The following is an 18,649-nucleotide window of genomic DNA, read 5'->3' as shown; positions in this document are numbered from 1 at the left end:
GTCATTTCGTCTTGAGGTGCATAAACGGGTGAAATAGCATTTGTAGGAGTGTCTATTTAGCTAATTGATTCGTGATTTGCATCGCGAAAATACATGACGCGGGCAGTACAAATTGAGCCTGGTAATATAGGTTTTGTATTAAACAAACTGATACAAATAGCAGTCAACACCCGCCGCTGCCCGTATGATTAATCACGAGCTCCCCACACTTTTCTGACATTTTTTTGATACCAAAGAAATACGAATTTGATAAAATAAAACTACGAAAAGCAGAAACAAGGCTCAGTGTGTTCGTGCAATACGTCGTCCTATAAAGAAAGGGCATTTGTAATTTTTTTAATGCAACACGTTATGCGCAAGAAAGGCTGGTTTGTGTAGTTATGCTTTTTTATTTAACTAAGAAACTTTCACATGGTTATGACATCTGGAAATACACCGTGTATTGGTATACGTGCGATCAAAACAATTTTTGAGATCTTCCAGACGCTTATGGAGTGTAAATAACAGACGCACACTATTATCCAGACGATATTCATCATCTATCGCAAAGGACGCTTATTGAAAAGCACACATTAAATGATGTTTTATAAATTGTATAGCATAACACGCATATTAGAATCAGCTGCCATGAAGCGCAGTGGATGGAAAACGCGCCTCTCACCTTGGCGACCCGGGTTAAAATCCTGGAAATCATAACACGCAAATTAGAATCAGCTGTCATCATCTACCACAAAAGACGCTTACTGAAAAGCACACATTAAATGACGTTTTATAAATTGTATAGCATAACACGCATATTAGAATCAGCTGCCATGAAGCGCAGTGGATGGAAAACGCGCCTCTCACCTTGGCGACCCGGGTTAAAATCCTGCTCCCGCCGCATATGGGTTTGGTTGATTGTCACCATACCGTACAGAAACAGGTATTGAATATCTTTTTATAAAAACTAAATGGCTGGAAATAGCAGCGTATAAGTTAGGAGGACTGAGTCACAATCCGGATCCCACCTGGTAAGCAAAAGGACCTCATAATCTTAGAAATACACACACATACGCGCGTCTCAGAATCATACAAGTGCCTTTCGCTTTATAGAGTGATAATCGAATTGAAACGCAGCAATTTCATTCCTTAACGAATACGGACTTTGCATTAGCATCAATTAATGTAAACTCGATTGAGAATATCTTTGACAGGAAAAAGCTAGTGTTTTTTGGTCAATTATGTCGTTTACCAAACCAATACCTTGCCAAACAAGTGTTCATTAACAGACTTGTACGATACCTGAATAACGACAAACAAACTAAAGGCTACGTTCCGGAAATCTACAGACTGCTGTATAAATACCAACTGCAATCGTGTTTAGACGGGTATTTACAATCAGGTTTGTTCCCGTCTAAGCAAGCGTGGAAACAGATGCTCCAACGATCGGTATCCGCTCCGGAACATCACAGACAGTTGGAAAGTATCCGGGACGTGTGTCCCACATTGAACCTTGATGATGTTCTACACGTAGATAAGCCCTCGTCCCTCTGGAAAATATCCCGGATTTCGCCTAAGCTATCGCCCTTAATAGCCACCCTGATGGCACAACTGGGAGGATTCCTCTCTAGATCGTACCCAACAGTGTGCTCATTGTGTGGGATACACACGGAAAACAAACTACTTCATTCAGTGTGTTTTTGTTCGAGAAGGGAACTGTTACGTGACTCACTTTGGGATGCTGTCATTTACCAAAAGGGGTCTCAGTGTTTTATTAAATTAATACGAAAGACACCATTAGAACAAATCGTAACGTTGTTTCAAATGACGCTATCAACTACAGATGACAATCGCCTGAATAATCAATTAGCAATCCTATTGCTGAGACTAGTTTGTTAGTTTGTGAGTGTCTAATTATAAAATCGTCTCTCTATTGTTGTTGATATGCATGTACATATATTAATATACACATATTATTATCTATTGTATACATTAATGATGTAAATACTTGTTGTAAATGTGTTAAGCTCTCCATGAATGGAGGAAATAAAGAATCTATCTATCTTAAGGTAGCGCCACTGTAATGGGCACCTTTCCAAGTATAATATAATGCATTATTATTTTCTTAATCAGCATCATTTAACTGACCTACATGCAAATGTTTAGGTAGGCTTTCCATGCTTTAAAAAAAGATATACTGATTTTTTCAAAACCACCCCCACGCTCGGCTTTTGTCCAGTTATTTGCACCCCTGGGGTATATGAATGTTCCATAATTCATCCAATTTTCCAAATATGGGCATGCAGTTGGTGTGTACAGATGCAGTAAAGGTGTTTAAAGTTTAAACAAGATGAAATAAGTATTCTTTTACAGACATTTATTTTTTATAACTTGTTATCTACATACGGAAGAGCGCCATGAAATGTAAGTGGTTTCAGACAAGTAGAAATCGGGTTGGTTAAAAACAAAGTGTCATACAATTCAAAATAGTATCATTTAAGTAATATTTTGAACTTAGATTTTATAGATACACTATATACAGCAAAAATACCAAGAAATAGACAGATTTACCGTTTACTTTTTGAAATAAAAATACAAATGCAACATGCATGATTTGTATTTTTAGCACTAAATAACCCAATTCAGCCATAACGTTGTTTAAATTTTAAAAATTGAAGAATATGCATAACAGTTGCAGCATATTTAACAATAAACATAGATTATATGCTATATTAAATTAAATTACGTTAGAAAAGAAATAAAACGCGTTGCAAAAAGTATGCTTTGTCGGCAGGATTTGAACCTGCGCGGGAAGATCACAAAAGATTTAAAGTCTATCGCTTTAACCACTCGGCGACGACAACTTCACATTAGTACCTGCTTAAATTAGATATCCATAAATAAACAGGTAAAAAGGCTCTTCGATCTGTGAAGAAATCGCGGGAAATCATTACAGTGGCGCTACCTTAACTGGTGGAAAGCGGAAATTAAGGATGTTAATGTGAATATATGTGGGCACTTCTTCCGACATATATTGGAACATCTGGCTGTGTTGGTTGCACAAAACGAAGTTCAGGGGCACCTGCCCCCCCCCCCCACCCCACCCCGTGCCTGATTATTATTATTAGTGTACAAATGCATTTTTTTGTACAATTAAATCGTCTTACGTGATGACAATGAAAAACATGCTTTAATTTCTTTCAGACTAAGATTCAATGTTCATAGGTAGGTGTCATCGTGATGGATGACAGCTATGTATGTTTATATATTGATATGCTCTACCGTTTGCAATCAGGCTCTTGACCCCGTTTGTCATAATGATTGTAGTTGCTAATGGCCTAAGTGTCCTCGGCATAATTTCGCCATATATCTATAAAGAACTAATCGCACGGATATAAAATCGTTTCCTCGCTTAGAAGTAGTTCCCCCATCAGAAGCGACCGAAAAGAAGAAAAAGGTTGCGAGTGTGAGTGTGAGAGTGAGTAGCGATCAACTTGTTACCATCATAAATGTAACTACGGAATATTTATTATATTTTAGTTTAAAATATATGAAATAGTTTGCTTTCGATAAAGACAATTCTATTAATATAACTAGCTGAAAAGTTTGATTAGTAAAATAAGGCTGCTGTGTTGTAGACTGATTGGGTCCTCGCATAAGAACCCTTTTGCGGGAAGGTATCTTATAAACTTTGAAACAAACACAACCTTATTTGGTCATTCTCTTTGCTTGCAGCGAAGAACACTATTGTGGTCAAGTCATAACAGCGGTCGGGAAGGAAACAGCTGAAGCGGCAATAGAAAGTAAGGGCGCATGCGTAACTTCATCATTGAGCAGATGTGTGTGTTTGGAGAAGTATTGCATCAATGTTAAAAGGCTTTGACTGTTGGCAAATCATGAGCATTGTTTAAGTAATTATGTCATTGATTTCCAATGTTCAAATTCTATGACGGAGAAAATACTTGTACCGACGAAAAAAAAAGTTAATACTTAAGTTTATTCCGTTTGTTTGACATGAAAAGTTGACATGACACAGCATGCATCAATCAAGCCTTAACTTTTAATGTCCGATTTTATGTAAGGCAACTATTTGCCCCTCATTTTCGACCTTCGAGAAAGCGAAAAAACACGAAACTAAGAAGCAAAGTCACGAGTATTCACTTAATTACACGTGTTTAATGCAACCTTGCAACGTAAAGTCTGCATATCGCGTTATGGCTCTCGTGAATATGCAATTCAAATGTCGAAAGTGTTTTTTGAATGGTAGCCTTCAAGAACATACATCGTTTCATTTGTCTGAACAAAGACTTAAATCAAAATCCAGCGCTTACATTTTACTGGTGCCGAGAAAAACTCGTGACAAATCCCTACCCAAGTTGCTTATTGGCCAATTCAATTATTATTGTTGTAATATATTATGATTTTAAATAGTTATTTTAAACTTTGATGACTTTTAAGGCTCCGGTAAGATGGTATATAGCAGTCGGACTGTCCGTCCGTATGTCCGTTCGGCATTCCATTTTACGGACCCTTTTCCTAAACCCTTTCATGTATGGACCTAATATTTTTGTGTTACAAATGAAGTGCGAGTTTCGTTCCGGTCTATTGATTTTTGGCGAAGTTATGGGCCTTAGACTCATATATTTGCCTTAGACTCATATATTTTATCTATTGTAACCGTTTTCCGGAGTTTTTCTACGAAACGCTTTAAGATATGTAGATGAATTTTGGTATGTGAATCTACCGTCATGACATTAAAATAACACTTTTCATAGCCAATGACAAGGCCCGTAATTTTGCCGAATATCAATAGACCGTATCTTCGTCATGATGTTTTCAATAGCTGCTGTTTTGCTCCAAAGAGCAGTAGGGTCATTGTGTTTTACAAACGCAGCTCTTGTTATACTTTAACCATTTACATGCATTTACCTTCGAAGAAAATTTCAATTTTATAAATTTATTAAAATCAAAAAGGTTCATTCTCATAATTCATTCTTTACTGGAATGATTTAATCGACGGTTCAGTTGCATCCGTTAACTCATAGGGGAAGCAACCACTGCAAGGAGTTGAACACATCGCTTGGACGTTAACTTACACGGGAGGTAACCATTGCAAGTAGTTTTACGCATGTCGTATATCCGTTAACTAAAAGGGAAGATAGCCACTGCAATGAGTTCTAAACAAAAAGGTTGTTTCCCTTATTTCAGAAATGGACTTCGAGGACATTCCTTGCCAGGGCCGGCCGGAGGAGCTGTGTAATATCGTCGTCAACCTGTTGTGCTGCTGCCGTAAGACCTACACGAAGGGCGGGAAAAATAAGGGCAATAAATACAAAAAGGTCGCTAGGAAGACCGCTAGCATGGCGATGGAAGCTACGCTTTGCTTAGTTTCAGGTGTCGCAGAGGGCCTGGCAGATTCGTAGGAGATTTTATAACTTTGTAGATAGGAGCTCCTAAAGAAAAAAGTTATCGTAGTTAATACCTAATTGAAATAAATGTACATGCATTTGAATAGATTTGTTTTTACCTTGGGCGGATTACGAGATTTTGGTTTTGAGACCAGGACCATGTCTTATCAACGTACCACACATTTAAGTTAAGACTGAATGTCAATCTCATAAGTCATTACAACGTTATTCTAATGATCAGCTTGTTCCTTAAATAAAGGTCTACGCCAATGAATCAAACTTCGTAAATAATTGCGCCGTTTACTAAATTTGTGGTACGTTGGTGTTAACGACTGGTATCATGTCACGTTTCCACACACCTCTTTATATCTAAGTGAAATGTTAAACACATTGAAATGGAGAAGAACTTATCTTTTGTATTTGAAATCTCATCTAATATATCAATACAGTGTATTGAACACTAGATACCAACAGATGCATCGACAAATCATACGCGTACGTTGCAAATTGTTTTAATGAAGCAGTAACTGACTCTTTGTCGGTGTAAAGTAATACACTCAAGTTTTAACGTGGCTATGTTAAGTTTTACTATATATGCGTATGTGAAGTTTTTCAATAATATGTAGCGATATAAAGTTTTCCTCCATGTTGCTATCTGAAGTTTTCCTATATGTGGTTATGTGAAGTTTTCACTATATGTGGCTTTGTGAAGTTTTCACTTTATGTGGCTATGTGAAGTTTTCACTATATGTGGGTATGTGAAGTTTTCCTTGCATATGGGGCTATGGGGCGCTTTTTAGTGCGTGTTATATTTTATGATGACCTTCATAGTTGATAGATGAATAATTTTGTTTTGGATTAAGCTTTTGTCGATTGAACTGGTAGCAATTTGTTTCGTATTGAAAAGCGATTTTTACTGTGTTTGAAAATATATACAACATCGTGAACAATACAAATTCATGTACTTTCTTGTTGTTTTTCTATCGTCTCCGTGTAATATTTAATTCATAAAAAGAATAACTTAGTACTTCATTGTATATTATACATATAAATAAATAAATTAATAAATACAAATAAAAAAAAATAAAAACAAAGCTAGAAAAATAGAGTTTAAACTGTCAAAACATTCAGATATGCATATCCAATATACTTAAGTAAATAGAGGAATAATGAAAATCCACAATCAGGATTAAGAATATCGTTACCACCCGCTTGTATGTTATTTAAGGCAAGATACCAAATGCCCGACAATATAGGATATACATATACCATAAACATAAAAATGGTATAATTATTGGTTACCGACTTGGAACAGTAATATCAAACTAAAGGATTGTTACTCAAGATGCTTTACATCACATTTATTCCAGTTTTATGAACGAATCACAAGAGTAAATAAAAATAAGAATTGATATTCAAATTTTAAAGCAATAACTTTTATTATTTATCCGGTTAACTGGCATTTTATTTGCATAATTGTTAATTATTCATCAGACCCACAAAAAGGGTACCTTCAGCGACACGTTAAAATGTTCATTAAAAATCAGAAATGGTAATAAAATATCGTTCGTGAAACAGCAAATGATAAATTAGGAAAACATTAATTTAATAATCTAAGTATAAAACGTTTAGGGAACAGGCGTGCCAATGTTTGTTGATGATTCTTGGACATAAAACTGAATTTAAATCGACAATATTTCTTTACAAATTACTGGCTAGATCTATGTCACCGTAGTAATTGTATCATTTACAAGAAACGTTAATAATCGATCAGACTCTTCTGATTGGTTGCTACGGTTCGTTACTATGCGCATGTGCTTGTTCCATATATAGTTTTTTAATTGAACTCAGGGACTTGTTTCATATTATTCCCAAAACAATTTTTATAAGTTTTACCAATAAGCAACTTAAACACATGTTTAAACCTACTTAAAGGGATCTTTTCACGCTTTGGTAAATTGACAAAATTGAAAAAAGTTGTTTCAGATCCGCAAATTTTCGTTTTAGTTTTGATATTTGTGAGGAAACAGTAATACTGAACATTTACCATGCTCTAATATAGCCATTATATTCATCTTTTGACGATTTTAAAACCTAAAAATTATAAAGCGTTGCAACGCGAAACGATTGAATAATTTGGAGAGTTCTGTTTTTGTCGTTAAATTTTGTGAAACTACAAAGTTTGCTTATATAAGGTATAAAATACGTTAAGAATGTGTACTCGGCGGAATAGCTCAGTAGGCTAAAGCGTTTTTACTTCAGGACTCTGGCAGGACTTCAGGGGTCACTGGTTCGAAACCTGCTCCGGGCAATGTTCTTTTCCTTTTTTAAATTTTATTCTTGATTTTTTACTGATGCTTTTACGATCCAATGTTTACATTTATCAATATAAAGCATTTAATGAATAAGTTAAAAAATGCCAAAATCTGTGAAAAGGCCCCTTTAAACCTTAAAAACACAAATAATAATGTTTTGTGAGATTTGAAAAATCATCGCGCCATAATAAAGTAAATATGACCTTCTTTCCACTGAAGACCGAAAATCATGCGTATACTCAGCCATATGATCATATATAAACTGCAAATACATAAAAATTCCTAAAAACATAAACTATTCAACATTTGAGAGTGTTATATAACGTTGTCTCGTTGAACTGCCGATGGGAAGGTCCGGACTGATGAGTACAAGAGATACTATCCTACAAATAATGGTTTACATCTTCCAAAGCCCAAATTAGTCTTGACATTGATGAAAGTTTGACGACTTTTAGCACTTCCTGAATATACTTGTAAAACGTGTCGGGTGACTCCTTTTTCATTCGAATAAGCATAGCTATGTCCCAAGCAGTTACGTCGCCAGGAAGAACTCTGAAAACGAATTAAAGTTGAAATAAAATATATAAAAACCTGAAAATGTGGATTTTGAGCCATAACCATTTTCCCAACCACTGCCACACATATAAAAAAAATATGTTGAGCTAAAGACGCCAGTGATGTAGTACTTTTTGATAATGACAGAGGCAATTTTATTGCACGAATAGCATTATATGCGACAGTTGAATTCAACAATTACTAAATACGTCGATTCACATATTTTTAATTGTCAAACTCTTGATGCAATAAGTGTCATTCAATGATTTACATGAATTATGTAACCATAAAATACATATACATTTGTTGCCATATTTCAATATTTTTCTTTATCGTACATCTAAGCTGATATTGGCTTGGTACACAAATGCCTGATATTAATGCTTGATCACGATAGTAACCGTTTATGAACAGAACAGAACAGAACAGAATAGTTTATTTTTGACTTAAGCATGTGAAGCTCATCGTCATTAACATACATATAAATAACAGCATTCGTTGAAGTACACACAAAAAAACACACATCATTTTAAAGAATAAATAATCTAAATAAACACGAAATATACATAGTTCGTGAACATATTTCGTGCCAGTACGTGTTTTGAGGTACGACATATTACACGGAATTAACTATAAAGTTTTCATATTCGATAGAAGTGAATACGATTATTGAGAACTAGTATTGTGATACCATGATGTAGTAAATGTTAGACACAAAAAAGCTAAATAAGTACGGTATTTTAAAAATATTACGGTCAAGTGCGCATGACATCATTATTAACACCTCATACGTCATACGACATTCTATTCCCGCACAAATTCAGAATCGTCGAGTTAATATATTTTGTTCGTTTACAATAGGGCGTATAGATATAATAAACGGAAAAAAACAGTTACTGTCCTATCGTTGGATAAATTTATATAAAATAAAAAATCAGTTCAGGAAGCCTCGCCGCTATTTTTTTCTAAGCCGCATCGGATATATTACAAAGCAAGAGGGCAGTAACATTTTAGCCTCTATATGTATTTCACACTAGAATAATAGTTCAGCACTGTTACCTCAGCAAGTCGTTATTCTCCATCCATTTTTGAATTTCTAAAGGTGTCCATTTTAGCACCGTCTGAATCGGACGGATCTTATTAGCATCCTACAAAACATATGTTAAATTTTGGTATGATTTGCAATGTGACACAAGATCTGTTTTACATCATTAATAAAACAATGTACGCACGAATACTATACAAGATAACTACCTTTTGTGGTGGATTTGATGAATTTTCATCATTCAAAAGTCCTGAATACGCTTACTTCATCTCTCTTAAAAGGTCCGACATTTTGTCATCGAACTTTTCTTTTCAACTAAAATCGAAAAAACTTCTTTTTGCCACACATGATTCCTAGCCATCCATCTGGCTTATAGCCGTTTGAGTCTTCAATGGTACCATGCGTTTCCTACACTCATCCGCATATTCAGCCTCTGTAGTAAATTTAAGATCATTACAATTTAATTTTGGTTTCACAACCTAGCAATCTCTATATTTAATTTCCATTGTATTTTTTCAAAAGAGATAATTTTTATGATATGAAAATATTTTTTTTCAAAATCAAAAAAATCAAAATATAATTACCACCGGCAAGCTATGTAAAATATAATGCAACATTAAGCAATTCTAAAATTCTACTCTAAAACAAAACAAACATGTTCAAAATTGAGCATTTTCGAGCATATTAAGCAACATTATACAAACCTGCGCGGCAATATTTACTGTCGTGTATTTTTCTGACAAACAAAATAGAACGACGTGAGCTTTCTCTATACCGCTCGACATAACGTCGAATATCGATCCATGCATGCAGTCTATATCCATCCAAACCTGTAAATATTAGGAGACAGTCATTGAAAATATGTCTCCTCGTATATCATCATGAATATTGAAATTCATTTGCTTTTTGCATGACTCATAGATACATGTGTTTTTTAATTACAAAACGGTTTTATATTGACGTAATGCGTAACGCTATTGAAATGATAATATTACTTTAATACTTGCGATGCGTACATGTGTGTACACAGGAGTTCTGCAAGGAATGCATGTATACATACTAATTATTTCAAAGAGATCACGATACCTCGTATCCATTTGATTTCAATATGTCTCGCACGTTTTTAATTAGTTCCTGATCTTCCCAGTTATATGATATCATAACGTGACCTGTGTGGTTGGTTCGCTCTTAAACAACACAAATGGTACCAGGTTTAAATAAGCCATCAGTGTACTTTTAATATACAAAACAATTTTATAATTACAATTTTATTAAAATGAATACTTATGTTAATGACATTTGTACAACTACGTATTTTTTCATACAACTATTAAACTTGTGTTTGCCAACCCATGCAAAAGACGTCGGACCGCGGACATTTCCGATCAAATTTGCTGAGGTCTGGGATAATTCCCGAAACTGTCGGACCTCGTGTCAGAAAAACATTATTAGGAAATTACTATGCTAAAAAATGCGAACTAGTTCATGTTTGTTTTACTTTGATAGATTATTTAAATTTAAAATTTAAACTAATTTTACCAACCAGTCGAACTTGCTATCTTTGCTGGTGATGCAGGGTTTTCACAGACACCCAAAAAAGTTGTCGCCACTTTTTTGCGACGAGAAACCTTCGGTTAATCTGACCTTATCTTTAATGACAATCATTTAAAAAAACTTACACTGACAATGTTATTACTTTAATAACTATAATTTCCTATAATTACCCACATTACAAGAAGTAACTTTGTATATCAATAAGATAAACATCACAGGTGATCAAATAATCAAATAGTTGAGACAAGCTAAACGTTTAATTGACTTCAATCCAAGAGTTGGCATTGACTAGAAAAGAGTCCTTGGACACCATGTAGTGGTCCGCTGCAACATCAATGGTCTTTTTTTTCTCCAGACATGTGATGAGCATGAACTTCTGATCACAAACACTATCTTGCCCCTTCACACCCGTTAGCGAACGTCATGGATGCATCCTCGCTCAAACCACCAGTATCTTATTGACTATGTTATCTTGAGAAAGAGTTACATGCGGGATGAACATCGCCAAGTTAAAGACTGCCAGCTGCAAGCTTTCCTTTGTAAATGCCCCAGAAGCGCGTTGGATTGGGCATTACTCAAAAAACTGATTTATGCTACAACCACAGACACCCTTAGGGCAAGAAACACAAGGACTGGTTTGATGAGAGGACATTAAACACTTATTGGATGATAAACACCACCTCCACAAAGCCTACCTCAGAAACCCAAAGTCCGTAGCCAGGAATGACGCCTTCAACAAAATAAGCATAAACTTTGTCAGATACTTTGATCAGAAAAAAGCCGTTGAAAGCTATGCCAATAGTAACAATTATAAGAAATGGTACGACGCGTTAAAAGATGTGTACAGACCCACTATGTTTTCTATCAAACTTGCAAAGACATGCGCATGGGATAAACAATTAATGGCCCTTTGTTATTGAATGTAGGGCCTTTTCCGCCCTATGCCACGGGTCCGAAATTCGGCCCCATTCCCAATGCAAATCTGGTTGTTTTTTTCCCATTTGAAAAAAAAATCCCAATTCCAAATTATTTTTTTTTAACCTTTAAATAAAAAAGTTAACCTGATCCAGTGTAGAAAATAGAACAAGGGCTGTTTGTAAAACATGCATTCCCCCATATGGGCTGTCAGTTGTTGATGCAGCCATTGTGTGTATACGTTTTTTGTCACTGTGACCTTGACCTTTGACCTAATGACCTGAAAATCAATAGGGATCATCTGCCAGTCATGATAAATGTACCTATGAAGTTTCATGATCCTAGGCCTAAGTATGCTTGAGTTATAACCCGGAAACTATTTTACTGTTTTGAGTCACTGTGACCTTGACCTTTGACCTAATGACCCGAAATTCAATAGGGGTCATCTGCCAGTCATGATAAATGCACCTATGAAGTTTCATGATCCTATGCGTAAGCATTCTTGAGTTATCATCCGGAAACCATTTTACTGTTTTGAGTCACTGTGACCTTGACCTTTGACCTAGTGACCTGAAAATCAATAGGGCTCATCTGCCAGTCATGATCAATGTACCTATGAAGTTTCATGATAGTAGGCGTAAGCATTCTTAAGTTATCATCCGGAAACCATTTTACTGTTTCGAGTCACTGTGACCTTCACCTTTGGTTTAGTGACCTGAAAATCAATAGGGGTCATCTGTCAGTCATGATAAATGTACCTCTGAAGTTTCATGATCCTATGCCTAATTATTCTTAAGTTATCATCCGGAAACCATTTAACTGTTTTGAGTCACTGTGACCTTGACCCTTGACCTTTGACCTAGTGACCTGAAAATCAAAAGGGCTCATTTGCCAGTCATGATCAATAAACCTATTAAGTTTCATGATCCTAGGCCAAAGCGTTCTTGAGTTATCATCTGGAAACCATCTGGTGGACGGACCGACCGACTGACCGACCGACCGGCCGACTGACATGTGCAAAACAATATATCCCCTCTTGTTCGAAGGGGGGCATTCCGGAAACCATCTGTTGGACGGACCAACCGACCAACCGACCGACCGACATGTGCAAAACAATATACCCCCTTTTCTCCGAAGGGGGGCATAAACATATTGCATAATTAAATTATCTGTTGCCTTGAATTTGTTAAAAAAACAGTAAAATATGTATAATTGATTATTTAAGACTTTCCTTCTTTTCTCCAAAACCGGTGTTTCGCGCGATTTTTTCACCTAAAAAAAGGCCAGGCACTTTCCCCAAAATCAGATAAAAAAAACCTGCACTTATCACACATGTTCATAATGTTTTGTAAAATTTTAATAATATGTTATCAAAATAGTCGTTATTTACCAGTTAACGGCTTCTTTGAAATATAAGAAACACTATTTACATGCCATTATTTTCCCCAATTATTTGCGATTAATTTTTTTCCAAAAATGGGGTTTTCAAGACACGAAATTCCCAAATTTCCAGTGTGGCGTTTTCCCAAAATGGAGCGGAAAAGGCCTAGATATATATCAGAAACTCGTGTAATTGGAACAGTATGGGTTAAAAGAAATGTTTTCTGAAAATGTTAAGTATTACAGACAAACAAACAGACATATTAAGTAAGTGATTTTCGTTTCCCCACATACACACCTATTCCAAGTGGGTACATATGAATTGCCTTTTGAGGAAAACTATGTACAACAAGCAAATTTGTTGAATTGATATCCCCCGCCAATATGCTTCTGGACACAAAAGTGTTATATTTGACACTCAAAAAAGCATTTTTTTCAAGATACAAAGGGCCATAACTCCGTTATTAACAGATGGTGTACAATGCCATATGGCGTGCCGCATCCTCTTATTGATATACAATATATATATACTCCTACCAAGTTTCAATGAAATCCGCCAAAGCATTTCCAAGATATGGCTCCGGACACACAACAAAAGCATTTTTTTTCAATATACAAAGGGCCATTACTCCGTCATGAAGAGATGGTTTACAGTGCGATTTGGCGTGCATCATTCTCTTATCCATATATATTATACTCACACCAAGTTTCAATGTAATTCGCCAAAGCACTTCCAAGATATGACTCCGGACGGACGGACGGACGGACGGAAAGACGGACGGAAAGACGGAAGGACGGACAACGCCAAAACAATATCCCGCCGCCTATGGCGGGGGATAATTATCTGAATTAATACATTGCTATCAGGTGTTTTAATTTTCTTCTACTACAATTTTGCATTCTAGTTAAATTAGGTAATTGCACAACATTTTAGAACTACCAATTATAAAAACCTGTTAAATTGATATTGATAAACAAAAAAATATCCATAAAACTTTAATAATTTGCCTTCAGTGATTATGGCATGAATTTTCAAGCTTTAAATATTATGAAGTACACTATAATTAAATTCAATAGCATTGGTTATGTTTCAAGCCATCAGTTACCTGCATGTATGTTGAGTATTGTTCCTTAGCAAGTATTAAACAATGTGTTATCTCTGTTTCATCTTATATACCGGTCACTACAAAGTTAATTAACAACAGTTATCAAACAGGTATATAAAAATGATCAATTATGAACAATGACAATTTGGGTGAATAAATCAATTGAATAGACTTTTGAATTGTCCAAATTATAGTGATTTTATTTTTAAATATACATAATTAAAGGGGTAGAATGATGGTTAATACCTTATTATAATTGAAAAATAATATTAAATTTAAACAAGACTGGATTAAATGGTTGCTGGACACATTTGTTTGTATAATGTCACCATTTTATAAACGCTCATTAAAACATTTGGATACCTAAATAAGAAATTGTCGCTACGGAGACTTTTAGTATGCATGGGACAATTGGTAGTAGTCATAATATATAATGAACTGACATAAATATCCACGATACACATGCACACTATTTCTAAGAGGACGTTAGTGAAGTTAAAATTTCATGGAAGTAGATTTTGTGAAGGCATAAGTTTGACTCCCACTAAAGGCAAAAAATAAAACATCTTTTTTTAGATAAATATCGTTTTGAAAACAAAGAATATGCGTTGTCATGGGGAAATACTTTTCATTTGCCCCTTTAAACAGTTTGGATTTTCTGATAAGATCATTCACTCAATTAACAAACTTTGATTCAAAGAGGTGAGGTTTTTTGGAGCCTAAAATCTTCTTGTGCCCACTGATGTCTTAAGATTCTGTTCAAACCTTTTGAATCTTTTTATTTTATCATAGAACAATATAACATTTATAAAGGCGTATGTGTCACTGCTTAAATTGTTTTCAACAGAAAGGGTTAACGAGGCTAAAGATCATGGCAGAGGCCCATTTGTTATGATGTTGCAAAAAATTATCACCGCTCCAGGGGATTCTTTTTTTAATTTAAACATTAGGCATTTTTTAAAATACAAACATTTTGAGATAATCTTTATAAATCGTAAGGGCTGGAAGGAGGACGTTCTTTTTAAAATATGTATCTTATACTTAAGCTGCAGTGTCGATTTCGTTAAAAATCGGGTCCAGTATTCGGTCTCAAATCGGGTCCGGTATTCGGCCCCATTCCAAATGGAAAAAAAACTGATGTGGCAAGCTCCAAGTGCCATTCTAAGAACCAGTCAAATATATTGCACAGTGCTTTGTGGTGCATTTTTTGTGTTTTAATTGCATTTAACTGGCTTCAATCCTTCTGATCATCGTAAATCCAAAGCGGGGAACCACACGACCGTTGCTTGTTCCTTGTCAAGATTGTATGCAACAAGAGATGTGTTCGTCAGAAACACAATGCCCCCTACTGCGCCGCTTTGAAATAAAATTTATATTTATCATTTGGCAGGTAAAGAAATCATTTCCCTTTAAAGCTTATTACTTCCCTTGGATTTTGTTTTTTGACCTTTTACATTGAAGGACGACCTTGACCTTTCACCACTCAAAATGTGCAGCTTCATGAGATACACATGCATGCCAAACATCAAGTTGCTATCTTAAATATTGCAAAAGTTATGGCCTATGTTTAAGTTTTCGGACCGACGACTGACAGACAGACAGTTCAACTGATATATGCCACCCTACCGCGTGGGGAGGGGGGTCTGTAAACAGTTAAAAAGGACCAAGTCAGACATCGCTGACTACCAAGGCCTGTGGTTTATCAAAGAGATCATAGCCACAGTTCATTATGTATCTTTATGTATATCTATGTATAAGTCCACAGGTAAGTAATGAAACCAAACATTCACAAATTAGTACAGGAATGAAATGATATTATATCATTTAAAAAAATCTTTAACAAATTTATCATTTAAGTTATAAATAAACAAAATACAAAATCTTAAATTCTTAGTAAGGAAATATATAATCTGAGATTTATACTTATATAAATTACTTTCATTGAAAATAATTGTCTCTATCAAATCTCTATTTTTAGTAGCAAATAATTATAAGCCACTACCGTTAAGTTGTATGGTTTCATATATTTTATATATATAATAATTATCTCCCTTTAAAGCTTATTACTTCCCTTGGATTTGTACTTTCGACCTAAGACCTTGAAGGATGACCTTGACCTTGACCTTTTACCACGAAGTGTTTGTCAGAAACACAATGCCCCCTACTGCGCCGCTTTGATTTATTAAAAAAAATCATTTGGCAGGTCAGATAATTATCTCCATCAAAGCTTATTACTGCCCTTGGATTTGTATTTTCGACCCTAGACCTTAAAGGATTATCTTGACCTTGAAATTTTACCACTCAAAATGTGCAGCTCCATGAGATACACATGCATGCCAAATATCAAGTTGCTATCTTCAATATTGCAAAAGTTATGGCCAATGTTAAAGTTTTTTTTCGGACGGACGGACAGACTGACATACTGACTGACGGACAGTTCAACTGCTATATGCCACCCTACCGGGGGCATAAAAATTAGCAGTAGAAGCGGCAGTTTCAACGATTAAATAACTTGAAATGTTAAAAAAAAACTCAAAAGGCTTTCAGCAATTTTAATTGAAAGTTTTACTCCATTTTTTATAGAACAGTTTTGTTAAGTTGTTACTTTATTGTATTTAATATTGTTCAAAATTGTGAACGTCATTATAATAAAAATAAACTATTTACAGTGTAGAAGGTATTTTCTATTGTTTGGTTAAAGAAGAATAAGGTCCGGTGAATTTTAAAAAGTTTTTGAACCTCATGTCCCGTAAGATTATTTTGTCTTTCGCATAGGTTGGTTTGCAGGTGTTTGCTCTTTGCTGATGCGTTCGGGTTGTGATTTCCGACTTGTTACTTCTTTAGCTAAAATAACACAATTATGTATGTTTGTATTATCCCCGACTAAAATGCCAATAATGTACTTCTGCACAATGTCGTTGGGTATGGTTATACAAATCATATTGTGTCGCATTTATATGTTATACGAACAGAAAGCATCATAAATCAAAGTAAGCATTTAACTAACAAGATAAACAAAGATATTAAGCACTTAAAGGTGTAAAGAAAGATATTATTATTGATACGCTGAACTTCAAATATGTTTCAGTGTTTTTACTCACCATAGTCTTGATATAAAAGTTAGTTGTCAGACATTTCCATGGCTGCCTTAATCGTCCAAAGTGCTCCTTTACACGCTTGTTTGATTTCATTATGTTCAGTATTGTTCTTCATATCTTTGTTCTCCGTCTCCATGAGAAACTCTACAACGCCTAGTGCATTTTCACTGACCCCTTTCTGTTGGATGGTTTTGTCAAAGCAAAGTGCCCAGATAGCGTTCACGCTCTCTGTTGAAATACACGTTAGAAGTTGTACTTGAAATTTCGCAAACTACATTAAGATATTAAGAATGCCTGTCTCATATCATTATTAGATTTAAACTTTAATAACTTCTAAGTTGGTGGCTTCTAAGTTATTTGTGCGTCCCAGCTTTACAAGAAGCGGCAAAGCGTTAAGATCAACTAACAAAATCTTGTTGGTGTCGTTATGTGCCAGATACTTGATGACTGCAATATAAATAGTAACATATGTATCAAAATAGTGAAAGCAAACAAGTTTTTGTAAATGGAATCGAATAAATTAAAGACTTCGGTACACAATGTATTGATAAGTATTTTATTTGAGTTAAATAATGATTAATATGTATGAACTTTTGTAATAACTTTATCATAAGGTGAATAAAAAAGAAACACTTACTTCTGCCACATTCATGCGTTGACAATCCGTCACAGGCTTTTGAATCATTCTCTAAACCCTTTTTAAGCACGGTGAGAAGGTATTCTACCTGGTCTTTCGCGGCATTTATGATACCAGATTCTTCTTCCTTCACCATGCCTGATAAATTCACGTAACATATTTAGTGTCTTACTAGTCTTTGTTTTGTTTTATGACTGCATCTTTCTGTATATCAACAAATGCTAATATTTCAAATATTTATAATAACAGTCACATACACAATTGTTAGTAGTTAAAAATTCATTCGCGAGTATCGCGTCTCGAAAAACGCGCGACTAACTAGTATCTTTAATACTCGACAACATAAACAATATCGTCTGCTCTATTATATCATTTTTGACTATGCATAATTTTGTGTTCGTGGTAAGCTTAACAAAAGTAGTAAAATAAACTTAATTTCGTTAACTTAAAAAAAAATACATTCCCGCTTCAAGTACATCGCACTTTTATGAATAAAACATCGCTCAAACGCTATTGGGTGTGGTTATGTTGAAAATTAATGTTCAAGGTCAACACGTAATTTCAACACGATACGCATGCAAGAGAATTGGTATCAATTTATCTAATTTAAAAAAAGAACGTACATGCTAAGGCGGCAAGTGATGAAAGACTGATTAT

General features: G+C 34.9%; 1 long non-coding RNA gene across 1 annotated transcript; it reads right to left on the bottom strand.

Moving 5' to 3' along the window:
• Positions 1–6,408: 6,408 nt before the first annotated feature.
• On the bottom strand, positions 6,409–9,648 carry LOC127848649 (uncharacterized). The gene is made up of 3 exons (XR_008034626.1): positions 9,512–9,648; positions 9,317–9,405; positions 6,409–8,254 (listed from the first exon to the last, which is right to left on the bottom strand). It is a non-coding gene; the product is annotated as an uncharacterized LOC127848649 (long non-coding RNA).
• Positions 9,649–18,649: the final 9,001 nt, after the last annotated feature.

This window comes from Dreissena polymorpha, chromosome 10 (genome assembly GCF_020536995.1).
Source record: "Dreissena polymorpha isolate Duluth1 chromosome 10, UMN_Dpol_1.0, whole genome shotgun sequence".
NCBI lineage: Eukaryota > Metazoa > Mollusca > Bivalvia > Myida > Dreissenidae > Dreissena > Dreissena polymorpha.
This window is presented reverse-complemented; position numbering and strand designations above follow the sequence as displayed.